Here is a 17469-nt window from a genome sequence, read left to right as displayed (position 1 = left end):
TGTCTAGACGATTTTCTCCTTGCTGAGCTGCCTCTTTTTCTTGGTCCTTTGGCTAGAGAAAACAGGCTTTTATGGGGCTCTTTTGGTCTGTACTCGTTGGCATTTCTGGTTGCCAGTTTCTTCAGCTCTAAGAAAACTCAGGGAACTCACCACCATGTCATTCCTCAGGAATTCCTAGGAATCCCAAGATTCCTAGCCAGTCTCTCCTCTCTCTATCTTTCAGAGTCTTCTTATTTTTGTTTTATATATAAAGTCCAGGATTTTTAGTTGTACTTAGTGGGAGGAATAGGGAAAAATACATCTACTCCCATATTCCCAGTAGCAGAAGTTCCTATTATTATTACCTTTAAATGACGTTTGAGCTAGGTTGTAAAAAATAAAAGGAGGAATAATTAATTAATACAACTGGCAGAGAGCAGAATCTCAGAGAGAAGGATCAGTGTGTATTAGAGCACAGGTGTATGAAACTGAAAGCTGGGATGCATGGCCTTGGTGAGAGCAGGAGACTGAAGAGTAGGGAAAGGTCACACTGGGGAAAGCCTTCCTATTGAGCTAAGGGTCTCAGCCTGCTTTGCATCCTCCATATTCTATCCCCATTCTCTTATCTTGTGTGGCTGACCTCCAGTAGGGGCCCCAGGAGGTAAAATCTGGCAATGAGACAGCCAAGTGAAATCTGGATTCTTTTTTTTTTTAATTATTATTATTATTAATTTATTTATTTGGTTGCACCAGGTCTTAGTTGCTGGAGATGAGCTCCTTAGTTGCGGCAGGCGGGCTCCTTAGTTGTGGCATGCAAACTCTTAGTTGCAGCATGCATGTGGGATCTAGTTCATAGAGCAGGGATCGAACCTGGGCCCCCTGCATTGGGAGGGCAGAATCTTAACCACTGTGCCACCAGGTAAGTCCCAAAATCTGGATTCTTAAAGGGCTTCTTATCTGCCCTAGACACAGAAAGGAAGCCTGATGGAGGCTCCTGCCTCCCAGGAGCTGAGCTGGTGGACCCTGAGCTGACGGACCGGAGCCAGCTGAGCTGAGCTGCGGACTGGAGCCAGGCCAGAACTGCTGGACCATGATCTCTCTCCTTCCCCTCTCAAAAGCCTGGTACATCCATATACATACATAAGCCACAAGCCTGTACTTCATCATTGCATCTGTGGGCCACTGGAAACTGACCAGTAGTCAGAAGACTGCCTCTAACTTGATGTGTGACCTTGAGCACATCATTTTCTCTTTCTGGGTCTCAACTTCCTCATCTATAAGATGGAAATAATGGTAATTCCTGAGCAGCCAGCTTCACAGGGCTATTGTGAGGATTAAAGCTGAACTTATGCCAAATGTCCATCAACTGATGAGTGGATAAATAAAATACTATGGAATAGTATTCAACAGTAAAAAGAAATGAAGTACTGATGCACATTACAACATGGATGAACCTTGAAAACATTACGCTAAGTGAAGGAAGCCAGAAACCAAAGGCACACATTTTATGATTTCCCTTTACATGAAATAATCAGAATAGGCAAATCTATAGAGACAGAAAGTAGATTAGTGGTTGCCTGGGTATAGGAGGGAGGCAGGGAAGAGTAGGACTGCTTATGAGTACTGGGTTTCATGTTCATGTGATGAAGATGCTCTGAGATTGATTGTGATGACGGTTGCCCAACTCTGTGAATGTACTAAAAACCATTGACTTGTACACTTTAAACAAGTGAATTGTATGGTATATGAATTATATCCCAATAAAGCCATTTTTAAAAACAAAAAGATGAACTAATAACCACAATTACATTAAAATCATGATAATACTCTTAGCTGACTTTTAGTCAGCATTTACCATATGCCTGGCACTTTCCCAAGCACTTCCTACATATTATTTAATTCTTACAAAAACCCTGTTGGTAGGTATTGTTATCCTTATTTTATTTATTTAAATTTATTTATTTTATTTATTTATTATTTTTGGCTGCATTGGATCTTCGTTACTGCACGCGGTCTTTAGTTGGGGGCTACTTTAGTTGGGGCAAGCGGGGGCTACTCTTTGTTGCAGTGCGCGGGCTTCTCATTGCGGTGCCTTCTCTTGTTGCGGAGCACCAGCTGTAGGCACACAGGCTTCAGTAGTTGTGGCTCAGGGGCTCTAGAGCGCAGGCTTAGTAGTTGTGGCGCACAGGCTTATTTGCTCTGTGGCATGTGGGATCTTCCTGGACCAGGGCTGGAACCCGCATCCCCAGCATTGGCAAGCAGATTCTTAACCACTGCGCCACCAGAGAAGCCCTATCCTTATTTTATAATTGAAGAAATTGAAGCTCAGGGAGAGACCAGTGCACGTCTTTCACTCAGTGACATGTGCCACCACAGACCAGGGGCAGCCCAGCTGCTGAGACCCCTCTAGGCAGCCCCAGATACTAGAAATGATTGGGCCTGCACACACTTTAGCCCCACATACGGCTTCAGCTCCCTTCAGGCCACAGGTGTGGAAGCCTGGGGGTTTCCATTCATTTCACAAGTATTTATTGAATACCTACTCACTAAACAGGCATCTATGAGAAGCGGGATGGAGTAGTAGTTAAGAGCTAGATTGCCTGGGGAATTCCCTGCCGATCCAGTGGTTAAGACTCCGCACTCCCAATGCAGGGGGTGTGGGTTCAATCCCTGGTCAGGGAACTAAGATCTCTCATGCCACATGCCACATGGCGCGGGCACAAAAGAAAAAAAAAAAAAGCTAGACTGCCTGGGTTCAAATCTCAGCTGTCCACTTATTACCTTTATAACCTTGGCATATATTATGTTCCTTAACCTCTCTGAACCTAAATGAACATAGTAATGGAGTAATAATAGCCACCTCATACCTAAGACTCATAATTACATGTTATGTATATAAAACACTTAGGACAATGCCTGATACATATAAAAGTGCCAGATGTGGTCACTACCATTATCATGTGCCAGGCACTCTGATGTCAGGCACTGGGGAAAGAGTGTTGAATAAGATATAGTCTCTATCTTCATGAATATTATAACCTACCTTATTTATGAATTTATAAATAAACTCTAGTCCTTCAGGGAGAAAGGAGCTATATTAATTACAATTAGGTTTGGCTGTAAGTTGTAGAAAATCCAAAATAACAATACCTTACAAAAGATAAGTTTATTTCTCCTTCGCAGAAAAGGCCAGAGACAGGCAATTCAAGGCTGGTAGTGTGGGTTTTACAAAGTTGTCAGCTTCTTTTTTCTTCCCCATCTTCAGCATGTGACTTCCACCTCACAGTCAAAATTTCCTGCTAAATTTCCAGATATTCTGCCTGCATTTAAACCAGCGGGAAAGAGGAAAGGACAAAGAATTGGACTTTCCACCCTTTAAGAAAACTTTCTGGATGTTGCCCATCAAGGTAGACACAGGGATGATGTAAGAAATGACTTGCTGCCTGTGATGGCTAATTTTATGTATCAACTTGACTAGACCACATGGTGCCCCGATATTTGGTCAAACATTCTGAATGTATCTGTGAGGGTGTTTTGGAGGTGATTAACATTTGAATCAGTTGATTGAATAAAGCAGATTGCCCTCCTAATGTGGGAGGGCCTCATCCAATCAGTTGAAAGCCTGACTAGACCCAAAAGGCTGACCCTCCCCTGACTAAGAGAGAATTCATTCTGCCTGACTGCCTTCAAACTGGGACATCTGTTTTTTTCTGCCTTCAGACTTAAACTGAAACATCAGATCTTCCTGGGTCTTGAGCCTGCCAGCCTTCAGATTGGAACTACATCATTGGCTCTCCTGGGTCTCCAGCTTGTCAATTTGCCTTGCAGATCTTGGGACTTGTCAGCCTCCATAATAGTGTGAGCCAATTCCTTATAATAAATCTCTCTCTATAGATAGATAGATAGATAGATAGATAGATAGATAGATAGATAGATAGATATAGATATAGAGATAGGTATATGAATATATATATCTAGATACAGATATTCTATTGGTTCTGTTTCTTTGGAGAACCCTAATGCACTGCTCATCTGTAGAGAATGTGGTTATTATCAAACAGCCTCTGGCAGTTGGCTCCTTCATGCTGCACAGATCCACTTTACTTGGGGTCATACTATCCCATAGTAGCTTGCATCAGGTGACTGAGAGAGTGGGACTATAAAGGCCCAACAATTTGGGCCCAACAAGGTACACTCTGACAGGCAGTAAGTGATACAGAGCTCCCCACTGAGTTGCCTGTGGCTTCACAGTTTGACTTCTTTCTCTGCCCAGTCCTGTTTCTGCACCCTTCTTCTCATAGCTGTTCATTTGTAATGAGTATTTAGCACCCCAAATTCCTTCTCAGCTTCTGACTCCGAAGAACTCAACCTGAAAAACCTATATTACATTACCTCAGCCACATATAAATGCAGAAGCTGGGAAATATAGTCTTTATTCCAGATGGCCTTGTGCCCATTGAAAAACAGGGAGTTCCACTACTTGTGAAAAAGGGGGTGCTGTAGTAGCTCAGGGGGGCCCAGGGGTGCTCAATGTGGAGTCAAAGGTTCGTAAAGGAGAAGAGGCTCCCTGAGCAGGTAAAGAAGGTTTCAGGCACTTGGAAAACATAGATTTTTGCTTTGCCACAGCCAAATGAAGTATTTCTGGTTCTGGTTTCCAGTGATGGCAGGTAAGTTCAGTCAGACTAACCTTTCATGAATAACAATTACAAAATTTGGGGAAAATTTTTTTTTAAATTATTTGAAGGCACTGGAGAGTGACCAAAAGTAAGCAAAACTGGAGGTAAGTAACCTTGGAAAACAACTGTAACTGGTGAGATTTGTGAATCTGTGGCGTTTTGCTGAGAGCATTCCCCAACCTGCAAGCAGCTCTGGTGGGCAAAAGACACAGCTTTACTGCCTTGAGGTGTTAGAGATTAGAGTTTGGGGCTGGCAGAACAACCAGTGTTAGAGGAGAAATCCTGGAAAGCAGAGAATAGCAGGGGGGGATCCCCAACATTTGCATAAAATAATCCCCCCCAATCCTTGTTTGACTGCTAACCTACACATGCATAGGGTTAACACCAGGCAGCCCAGTTTAAAAAAAAAAAAAAAAAAAAGGCAGCAGCTAGAAGGTGAAAGAACTGGGTAAGGATATCAGCTTTTGCCTGCTAGAGAGAGGATTCGGAGTTGAAGTCTAGCCAAGGTAGCTTCCTGCAAGAACAAAAACCATTCTTCAAAGGAACATAACAGAATCTAGAATCCTGGGACATATCATTCTTAATGTCCAGTATCTAACAAAAATAGTGGGCAAGTGAAGAAACAGGAAATGTTATAGGTCAGTCAACAAAATCCCCAAGATGACTCAGATGTTAATTTAATTCAGCTGTTATTAAGTTTCAAAGACATAAAGAAAATGTATGCAAACGAAATACCACTACATAGCTACTAAAATAGCTAAAATTAAAAAGACAGACAATATGTTAAGTGTTGGTGAGGATGTAGAGCAACTGGCACTCATATACATTGCTGGTTGGAGTGTAAAATGGTATAAGCATTTTCAGAAAAGTGTTGGTAGTTTCTTATAAAATTATACTTACCACATGACCTATCCATCCCACTCCTATATTTATCCAAAAGAGCTTTTATTTGAGAAACAAATGTTTACAAAATAGCCTGTACATGAATGTTCACAGAATCTTAATTCATAAGAGCCCCAAACTGAAAACAACACAAATGTACATCAATAGGTGAATGGATTAACAAATTGTGGTATATTCATACAGTGGAATACTACTCAGCAATTACAAGTAACAAACTTTTTTTTTAAGTTTTTTTTTTTTAATCTTTATTTATTTATTTGGCTGTGTCAGGTCTTAGTTGCGGCAGGCGGGCTCCTTAGTTGCGGCTCACAGGCTCCTTAGTTGCAGCTCGCCAGCTTCTTAGTTGTGGCGTGCAAACTCTTAGTTGCGGCATGCATGTGGGATCTAGTTCCCGTACCAGGGATTGAACCTGGGCCCCCTGCATTGGGAGTGTGGGGTCTTAACCACTGCGCCACCAGGGAAGCCCCAGTAACAAACTTCTGATCCATAAAATATGTATGAACCTCAAAAACATGATGCTGAACAAAAAAAGCCACACATAAAAAAAGTACATGTTGTATTATCCTACTTACATGAAATTCTAAAACAAAATACTAATCTTCATTGACACAAAGCAGATCTATGGTTGCTTGCAGCCAGGGCAGTAGAGAGACTGACTGCAAAGGGTCATGAGATAAATTTTTGAGGTGATGAAAATAATATTCTATGTATTGATTGTAATGATGATTACATGAGTGTATACATTTTCAAAACTCATCAAACTAACTTAAAATGGTTTCATTTACTTATATGCAAATTATATCTCAATAAAGTTTATTTTAATTTAAAAAAAGCAAAATAAAGACAATTTCAGATCAATAAAAACAGAAAATCATCACCACCAGATCTGTACTACAAGAAATGCTAAGGAAAGTTCTTCAGACTAAAGGAAAATGACACCAAATAATCCACAGGAAGGGAGATCATCAAAAATAATAAATATGTCAGTATTGTAGGAGGAATAATGACCCATTAAAGACATCCCTGACCTAAACTCCAGAATCTATGAATATGATAGGTTACAAAGGAGAATTAAGATTGAAGATGGAATTAAGGTTGCTGATCAGCTGACCTTGAGATGGAGAGATTATCCTGGATTATGTGACCCAATGTAGTCACAGATGTCCTTATAAGTGGAAGAAGGAGGCAGAAGAGTCAGTGTCAGAGAGCAGATGGCCTCTAGAAGCTGGAAAATGCAAGGGAACAGATTCTGCCCTAGAGCCTCCAGAAAAGAATGCAACCCTTCTGGCACCTTGACGTTAGCCTAATGAGACCCATTTCAGACCTCTGACCTCCAAAACTGTAAGGTAATAAGTTTGTGTTGTTTTACGCCACTAAGTTTGGTAACAAATTTCTGTTGTGTTACACCATTAAACTTGGTCATTTGTTACAGTGGCCATAGGAAACTAATACTGTTGGTTATTATAAAAGTCTGGCTTAAAATGTTAAAACAAACATTATAGGGCTTCCCTGGTGGCGCAGTGGTTAAGAATCCGCCTGCCAACGCAGGGGACACGAGCTCAAGCCCTGGTCCAGGAAGATCCCACATGCCACGGAGCAACTAAGCCCATGTGCCACAGCTACTGAGCCTGTGCTCTAGAGCCCGCGAGCCACAACTACTGAAGCCCACACACCTAGAGCCCGTGCTCCGCAACGAGAGAAGCCAGCACAATAAGCCCACGCACCGCAACAAAGAGTAGCCCCCCACTCACCACAACTAGAGAAAACCCGCGCACAGCAACAAAGACCCAACACAGCCAAAAATAAATTAAAATATAATAAATAAATTAAAAACAAACATTATAAACTATATTCTGGGGTTTATGACATATATAGGTATAGTACAGCTGACAACAGTAGCTCAAAGGATTGGGCCAGAGGGGGAAAATGGAACTATACTGTTGCAAGATTCCTGTATTTTATGTGAAGTAGTACAATACTTGTTCTATCATCAGTAAGGAAGAGTGTTAAAATCTCCAACTATGATTGTGGGCTTGGTTTTTTTCCCTTTAGTTCTGCCAATTTTTTCTTCATGTAATTTGAAAGCTCATTTTATTAGGTACATACGCATTTTAATTTTTTTCTTTTTTTGCCACACCAGGCGGCTTGCAAGATCTTAGTTCCCTGACCAGGGATCAAACCCGGGCCCTGGGCAGTGGAAGTGTAGAGTCCTAACCACTGGACCACCAGCGAATTCCCATACACATTTAAAAATTTTAAGTCATCATGTATTGATCCTTTTATCATTATAAAATGTCCCTCTTTTTCTCTGGTAATACTCCTTGTCTTGAAGTTTATTTTGCCTGATATTAATTTCCAAATTCCTTGGATCAGTCTTTGCATGCTTTATTTTTCCCAAACTTTTACTTTCAACTTATTTTTATCTTTGTATTTAAGTACATCTCTTGTGGAGAGCAACAGTTGGATCTTGCTTTTTTATTCAGATTTGACAGCCTCTGTTTTTTAATTGCAGTATTTAGTGCACTTACATTTAATGTAATTATTGATAAGTTTGGACTTAAGACTGCCATTTGCTATTTATTTTCTATTTGTTTCATCTATTGATAGACCAAGTGGATAAAAATTCACCAAGGAGATAGAAGACTTGACCAATACTATCAGCCACCTTAACCTAATTGACACTTATAAAACATTATACCTAACAACTGCAGAATGCATGTTATTTTCAAGGGGACATGGAACATTCATCTAGATAAGCCATCTTCTGGGCCATAAAGCAAATCTCAATAATTTTAAAAAATTGAATTCATACAGAGTATATTACCTGGAATTAAATTAAAGATCAATAAAAATAAGCTCTCTATAAAGCCCCAAATATTTGGTAGTTAAGCAATATACTCCTAATTAACTTATGGGCCAAAGAAGAAATAGCAAAGGAAATCATAAAACATATTTAACTGAATAATAAAATACAACATAAAAAAATGTATGAGATGTAGGTAAAGCAGTGCTTAGAGAGAAATTTACAGCTTATATTATTAAAAAAATAGAGGCTTAAAATCAATGATCTAAGTTTCCACCCAAGAAGCTAGAGAAAGATGAGCAAATTAAAGTAGAAGGTAAAAAAATAATAAAGATTAGAGTAAAATTTGATGAAATAGAAAACAAACAATAGAGAAAATTAATAAGGCCAAAATTTGGTTCTTTAAAAAGATTAACAAAATGGATAAACTCTGAGCAAGAGTCTATTAATCAAGAATAAAATGGAGCAGGGGAATTCCCTGGCGGTCTAGTGGTTAGGGCTCTGTGCTTGCACTACAGGAGGCACGGGTTCAGTCCCTGGTTGGGGAAATAAGATCCCACATGCCGTGCGGCCAAAAATAAATATAAATATAAATTTTGAAAAAAGAATAAAATGGGGCTTCCCTGGTGGCGCAGTGGTTAAGAATTCGCCTGCCAATGCAGGGGACACAAGTTTGAGCCCTGGTCCGGGAAGATCCCACATGCTGCAGAGCAACTAAGCCCATGCACCACAACTACTGAGCTGGCATGTCTAGAGCCCATGCTCCACAACAAGAGAAGCCACCGCAATGAGAAGCCCACGAACTGCAACAAAGAGTAGCCCCCGCTCACCGCAACTGGAGAAAGCCCGTGCGCAGCAACGAAGACCCAACGCAGCCAAAAAATAAAATAAAATAAATAAATTTATTAAAAAATAATAATAATGGTAGCCTTTAAAAAAAAAATAAAGTGGAGCAGCACAAATTATACATATCAGGAATGAAAGAGAAGATGTCACTACAAATCCTACAGACATCAAAGGATAAAAGTGAGGGGATTCTGAGAAGATGATAGTTATGATGGCGCACAGTTTTTCAGTCTCTTCAGATCTCCACGTAAAAGCTGACCCAACAACTGGAGAGTCAAATTTTTAAAAACATGGACAACATTTACAACAAAATTTGGTGACAAGTTATCTCCACAACCCCAAATTACAAGCAAGTGGGGACAAACCACCAATAGTCACCAGACCTAAATGGGTTTAGCATCTGTGCAAGGAGAAAGAAGGAACCAAAGGGATAGTATCTAAGAGAATAAGAACAGGAGAACCCCAAAAGAGTCAAGAGGTGCTTACTGGAATCAAGAGAGGCCAATTGAGAATAGTAAATGAAACTTAGGAGGGATCTGTGGTCTAAAATAGCAGGTGAGTGCAAGGGGCCCGCAGTGAGAAGGACTAAGGGGCTGGAGCAGGTCTGGCGCCTATGAACTGTCAAAACCAGCCCATCAGGGCTTCCTTCTAGTAAGCCCTGAGGAGAAATTGCTGGGAATGGAATCCAAGTATAGTAGGATAGGGACAACAGAGACAAAGAAAGAGAAGATGGATACCAACATAGAGGAGGGGAACAGAGCCAGGAAATCCCAGGAAGCAAGCCAGACAAAATAACAGAAGAAGGAGCTCTGTGATGTTATAAAAGCTTTTCTGAACCCTGACTCATTCTTTAATTTCAAGAAAACTAATTTTGAGCAATAGGAAAGTATCAAGGTCAAATCCCATATAAAGTTATTATTAAAAAATTGTAAGAATAACATTAATATAGTCAGTGAAAGCACATCACAAAGATGTGCCAGAAAACAGATCAAAACTGCAACCTACTATTTGAAAACAAACTAAAAGACACTAAGAAAATGATATATGAATGAACACCATAAATCCCAATTAGAAAAACTCAGCACTTGAAGAACTTAGGAGCAGGACAGGAATAAAGACGCAGACGTAGAGAATGTACTTGAGGACACGGGGAGGGAGAAGGGTAAGCTGGGACGAAGTGAGAGACTGGCATGGACATACATACACTACCAAATGTAAAACCGATAGCTAGTGGGAAGCAGCTGCATAGCACAGGGAGATCAGCTCAGTGCTTTGTGACCACCTAGAGGGGTGGGATAGGGAGGGTGGGAGGGAGACGCAAGAGGGAGGAGATATGGGGATATATGCATATGTATAGCTGATTCACTTTGTTATAAAGCAGAAACTAACACACCATTGTAAAGCAATTATACTCCAATAAAGATGTTAAAAAAAAGGGCTTCCCTGGTGGTGCAGTGGTTGGGAGTCTGCCTGCCAATGCAGGGGACACGGGTTTGAGTCCTGGTCCGGGAAGATCCCACATGCCACGGAGCAACTAAGCCCATGCACCACAACTATTGAGCCTGTGCTCTAGAGCCTGCGAGCCACAACTGCTGAGCCCACGTGCCGCAACTGCTGAAGCCTGTGTGCCTAGAGCCCGTGCTCCGCATCAGGAGAAGCCACCACAATGAGAAACCTGTGCACCGCAACGAAGAGTGGCCCCCGCTTGCCACAGCTAGAGAAAGCCCACATGCAGCAACAAAGACCCAACTCAGCCATAAATAAATAAATTAATTAAAAAAAAAAAAAAAGGGCTTCCCTGGTGGCACAGTGGTTAAGAATCTGCCTGCCAATGCAGGGGACACGGGTTCGAGCCCTGGTCTGGGAAGATCCCACATGCCGCGGAGCAACTGGGCCCGTGAGCCACAACTACTGAGCCTGCACGTCTGGAGCCTGTGCTCCGCAACAAGAGAGGCCGCGATAGCGAGAGGCCCATGCACCGCGATGAAGAGTGGCCCCTGCTCGCCGCAACTGGAGAAAGCCCTCGCACAGAAACGAAGGCCCAACACAGCCATAAATAAATAAATAAATAAACAAACAAATAAATAAATAAATTTATTTTTTAAAAAAAAGATGTTAAAAAAAAAGAAAAGAGAAAAACTCAGCACTATCTCAGGCAAATAACGTTCAAATCTTCTTTTTTTTAAAAAAATAAATTTATTTATTTATTATTGGCTGCGTTGGGTCTTCGTTCTGGTGCGTGGGCTTCTCATTGCGGCTTCTCTTGCTGTGGAGCACAGGCTCTAGGCACGCGGGCTTCAGTAGTTGTGGCACGTGGGCTCAGTAGTTGTGGCTCGCGGGCTCTAGAGCACAGGCTCAGTAGTCGTGGCACACAGGCTTAGTTGCTCTGCAGCATGTGGGATCTTCCCAGACCAGGGCTCGAATCCGTGTGCCCTGCATTGGCAGTTGGATTCTTAACCACTGTGCCACCAGGGAAGTCCCCGTTGAAATCTTTTGACCTGAATCTCTTGCCTCACCCAGCATACTAAAAAATTGACAGTGGTCCTAGTGCCTTTCCTATCAAATCTAAAATTTGATCTTCCTTCAATCTTAAAATGTCTTTACTTTAGTGCCCCCACTTTAAGCAAGCCAGTATGCTTTTTTTAAATCCCACCATTCCTTGCTTCCAAGGCCATTTTATGTATCCTATGGTGTCCCTACCCTCTTGGCCAATTGTTCCTAGCCAAATGCACAAATCAGGTCTCCCTGAGAAATTCTTTCCAAACTTAGTCCCCATCCCATTCAGATGATATTTTTTTTTTTTCAAATGTATGTGTATCTTGTTTTCAGCACCAAACTGTATATTCCTAAGATACGTTGCCATCTGCTCAGGGGCTGCCTATACTGGACTCAAGAAAAAAATCAGTTATTATCTAAGCCAGGGGATTCCAATCAACTGGTCAAGTTTAAGACATGATTAGTTGAAGCTACTGATGGTCACACTCTTGAAAATACGTCTCTCTTTAATACCTTTCCCTAGTTCTTGCACATGAGCTCTCATTTATTCCTCCTATAGAACCATTTATTTGTGATATATTAGTATAACTGTGTGCTCAAATAAGTTTGGAAAACAATACTTGCTCTATATCATGTCCTTTTTAAAATGTTGATAAATAACAATATATGTTTCATATAATTAAAAAAAAAAGAAAAACTCAGAAATGAGGTGACAGGTCTCAGGAGAGAATTAGAAATGAAAGAAAAAAAATCATTTTAGAAATGAAGACCAAACTAGAAAGTACACAACAGCAAATAAACACAATAGATAATGCCTTAAATAAATAAAACGGAAAAGAAAAAATTTTAAATCAAAAAGAAATGAAGAAAGGTAAAAAGGATTTGAAAGACAATGACCAATACTGAAAATAGGCAAAGAAGACTAAAATATAGATAGATAGACAGTTGATAGATAGATAGATAGATAGATAGATAGATAGATAGATAGATAGAGTCCCTGAAGAAGAAAACAAAAACAAGGGAACAGAACAAACACTAAAAACCATTGAAGAAAATTTTCCTGAAATAAAGAAAAATTTGAAGCTGCACATTCAAAGATCATACTTCAAAGCTGAGAATATAGTCCCCAAATGACCAGCACCAAGACATTCTAATAAAATGACTGAACTTTAAAGAAAAAAATACTTTGGGCATCTAAAAAAATACACACACAACACATGACTTAGAAGGGAAGATTAGATTATCATTAGACTTTTCAAATACTTTATGAATGAAGTAACATATTTAAGAGACTCAAGAAAGTAAAGTGTGAACCTAGCAAAAGACTTAATAAGTATAAAGGGCACAGACCTAACATGTAAGATCTCAGAGAATACTGTTCCCAAGGGCTCTTCCTGGGGAATCTAGTAGAAAACCAACTTCAGGCAACCAAAATGAGTAGAGTGACTTAAGGACTGAAGGTGAATATTACTTGTAGAACTAAAGATTACTTGTAGAACTAAAACTACATAGGGGCTAAGAAGAAAAAAGAGTATAGCATATCATGACTATATGCCCTGACAATGTAGATTCACTACAAAGTTGTTTAATGAGGTGGAGAATGGGAAGTGCATTTGCAAAATACTTTTTTAATGTTTTCAGTAATCATATTGGTGGTAGTATTAATATTGTTATTCTGAGAGTGCTTTGTGTATGAGATAAAAGAAATGAGTAATTATGGAATATTCTAATTCTATCATCTGCTGTGTCCTTAAAAACTAAGATTCTCAGTATGGAAGAAAGGAGCCAGAGAAGAGATTAAGTAAAAGTTCTTGAGTCTTTAATTTGAATTGAAAGTATCACTATGTACTCCTGAATTATTTTAGTGTGTGTATGTGTGTGTACTATATATATAGTCTATCCACTGAATCTGTAGTTCTGTCCACTGAAAAGGCCTGGTGGTGGTCTTGAAATATAATTTCTTACTTAAAAAACTGAAGGCTTCTTAGAGAAATGGTTGATTGCGGTCTGGGGCAAGAAGTATAGAAGATGACCCAGGAATATTTTGTCAAACCAAACAGTAAGGAAAGCTATCAAAGATTACTAGAGTCGGGACCTCCCTGGTGGCACAGTGGTTAAGAATCTGCCTGCCAATGCAGGGGACACGGGTTCGAGCCCTGGTCTGGGAAGATCCCACATGCCGCAGAGCAACTAAGCCCATGCGCCACAACTACTGAGCCTGCACTCTAGAGCCCACAAGCCACAACTACTTAGCCCACGTGCTACAACTACTGAAGCCCGCTCACCTGGAGCCCATGCTCCGCAACAAGAGAAGCCACCGCAATGAGAAGCCCGCGCACCACAACAAAGAGTAGCCCCAGCTCACCGCAACTAGAGAAGGCCCGCGGGCAGCATCGAAGACCCAATGCAGCCAAAAAATACATTAAAAAAAAAAAATCTGCCTGCCAATGCAGGGGACATGAGTTTGATCCCTGGCAGCAGCTAAGCCCGTGCGCCACAACTACTGAGCCGGTGCTGTAGAGCCCATGCTCCGCAGCAAGAGAAGCCACCGCAATGAGAAGCCCATGCACCGCAACAAGGCGTAGCCCCCGCTCGCTGCAACTAGAGAAAGCCCAAGAGCCCACGCGCAGCAAAGAAGACCCAACGCAGCCAAAAAAAAAAAAAAAAAAGATTACTAGAGTCACGTCAAAAGAACCAAGGAGCCAGCTTAATGAGACTCCACTGGCCAAAGTTGGGGCACTTGGCAGTTCAATAATGACAACAATTCTAATTGATGATTGAAACCCATCAAATATATATAAATCCATAGGTTCATAATGATATATATTTTTTTCATAGTGGTATTTTTTAAAGTGGTCAACTTTGGAGGATGATAGGGATTCAATTCATTATCTTCAAAACTGGTGAAAAAAGAATCAAACATTTATTCTGCCTTTCCTATGTGAACCGTACCCTCAGAAACCAAATAGCAGATAAGAGGATGTTTCTCTTTATGAAAGTATTTCAATGAATAAATAAAATTATAGAATTAATGGCATCCTCAACGAATTAATGGCTACAGGCAATAAACATCAACACCTGAAAAAAATTGTAGGCATAGAGACTGGATTTATGTGCTTCTTAGAGTCTTGCCGAAGTGATCAAATCTGAGTCTGATTCAGCCTCTGGATCCAGCTGCCAACTTGCAGGAAATATTGAGAACACAGGAACATTCAGAACTGCATTATGAGTACGTAATCAGCAAAATCCAGACTGTGGTAAACTCTACACTTCAAATGGCCCAGGTTGTTCAACAAATAAATTGTAAGGAATTAAGAAAGGGATGAAGGGGGGACTTTAAGAGATTTAAAAAGACATCAAATGTACTAAGTGAAGTAAGTCAGACAGAGAAAGACAAATATCATATGATATCACTCATTTGGAATCTAATTTTTTAAAAAATGACACAAGTGAACTTATTTATAAAACAAACAGACTTACAGATATCGAAAACAAACTTATGGTTACCAAAGGGGAGACGTGTGGGGGAGGGGTAAATCAGGAGCTTGGGATTAACATATACATACTATGTTGGTTGTCTAAGATAGACAACTAACAAAGACCCACTGTATAGCACAGGGAACTCTACTCAGTATTCTGTGATCAGCTATATGAGAAAAGAATCTGAAAAAGAATAAATATATGTATATGTATAACTGAATCACTTTGCTGTACACCTGAAACTAACATGACATTGTAAATCAACTACACTCCGATAAAATAAAATAAAAAGACATTAAATGTTTTCAAGTGGACAAGACTATAGTATCTAAGGATGTCCATTTGGATGATAAAGATATAAAATAAAATACAAAGAAGTGGATACTGTAATCAGGAAATGATTGCTTATCAGCAGAGGAAGGGGATTATAATTGGGATGAGGCACATGGACAGGACTTCTGGGTGGGTTCTAGTTCTTAACATGGCAGTGGTTATAGGAGTGTTTGCCTTAGAATAATTCATTAAGCCTTACATTTGTTTTGTGTGTTTTCTACACTTGTGCTTTATTTTACAATGAATACTTTTTAAAAGAATAGCAAGGTGCTCGCTTTGGCAGCACATATACTAAAACTGGAACGATACAGAGAAGATTAGCATGGCCCCTGCACAAGGATGACACGCAAATTTGTGAAGCGTTCCATATTTTTTGATGATCCATGTACAAAAAAAAAAAAAAAAAAGAATAGCAAGGCAGTGTTACGAACCAATTCATGCCAATAAATTCAACAACTTAATTGAAACAAATTCTTTGAAAAACACAACTTACCAAAACTAACTCAAAATGAAATTAAAAGTTGGAATAGCTCTATATGTATCACAGAAATTGAATTTGTTATCAAAAACCTCCCCCACAAGGAAAACTCCAAGCCCGTATTATTTCACCGATGAATTCTATCAAATACTGAACAATGCTACCAATCTTACACAGATGCTTTCAGAAGACAAAGAAGGAGGAAACACTTCCTAACTTCTTTTAAGGGGCCAGCATAATCCTGATACTAATTTTTTTAAAAAGTTTATCAGAAAATTGAATAGTTATACTTTATTATATTGAGGAATTACTAATTTCAGGTGCCATAATGGTAATAAAATTCCTTATCTTTTAGAGGTACAAACTAAAACATTACAAATGAACTGGAATCATATCTAGTTTTGCTTCAAAATAATCTTGGTTGGGGGAGAGTAGCTGAGGGAATAAATAAACCAAGATTGGCCAGAGTTGATAATTACTGAAGCTGGGTGATGGATGCATGGAAATTCATTATACTATCTTCTCTACTATTGTTTACACTCAAGATTTTTTATAATAGAAAACAAAAATAACTACAAATGATTAAAAGACATTAAATAAAAGCTGTAAGTTCACAACAATAATTTAAAGAGAAAGCAAAACAAAACAAAATCATTGAACACCAAGTTGCTAGGACATCAACTTACTACTTTGAAAGGGATAAATAAGGGAAGAGATTTAAGCATTTATCTTGCCATTCTGGTCTGAACTTTATTTCAGGGTAACCAGATGGTCCCGGAGGATGTGAAAATGTTTTTCTGTACAAAATTAGAACTAATAAGAGAAAAAATAATAGCATTAGGAAATCATCATTTTTTAATTGCTAGTGAAATAACCAATTAATAAAATGGTCATTAATGGATGGTAAAACAATTTGGTGAAAAGTTGACAGGGAACTTTATGATGCAGGATCAGGCTATCACCACCTGAAAATGGAAGGAGCCTGGGACCTGAAATGGGCAGTGAAGGAGAGCCGTGCAACCAAGAATACCTGTGCTCCTGTGTAAGTGAAAAATAAATCTTTATTGTGTTAAATTACTGTAATATGGGGCAATTCATTATAAAGGTTGGCTTGCTATTTATATATATTAAAACACATAAGCACATAATTATTTATATTTTCAAAGATACATACATATCCAAACACATACTGAACACATTAACGTGTATGCCTGGGTCAGGGAGAGGAATGACGATAGGGATCAGGGATTAAAAAAAGATCAAACAAAAAGAGACTTAGTATCAACAGATGATGAGAGTTCACCCCGCTCTGAGGAGCATGGTTTAACTATTAAGGAATAAAAAGATAATAATTTAAAAGAGAGACAACTAATCTACCCTTTCTAGAGAGAGCCCAGGCTAGTTAGCTGGTAATTATCTTCTGCCTTGAGGGGGAGCACAGAATGGTCGTGGAGAGGAGGCAGTGTTGAAGACAG

General features: G+C 39.6%; 1 non-coding gene across 1 annotated transcript; it reads left to right on the top strand.

Annotated features, from left to right (window-relative positions):
* The first annotated feature begins 15783 nt into the window (after nucleotides 1–15783).
* On the top strand, nucleotides 15784–15890 carry LOC137763251 (U6 spliceosomal RNA). The gene has a single exon (XR_011073794.1). It is a non-coding gene; the product is annotated as a U6 spliceosomal RNA (small nuclear RNA).
* The last annotated feature ends 1579 nt before the right edge of the window (nucleotides 15891–17469 follow it).

Source organism: Eschrichtius robustus, chromosome 3 (genome assembly GCF_028021215.1).
Source record: "Eschrichtius robustus isolate mEscRob2 chromosome 3, mEscRob2.pri, whole genome shotgun sequence".
NCBI lineage: Eukaryota > Metazoa > Chordata > Mammalia > Artiodactyla > Eschrichtiidae > Eschrichtius > Eschrichtius robustus.
Note: the sequence above shows the minus strand (reverse complement) of the source record. Positions and strands in the feature narration are given on the sequence as shown.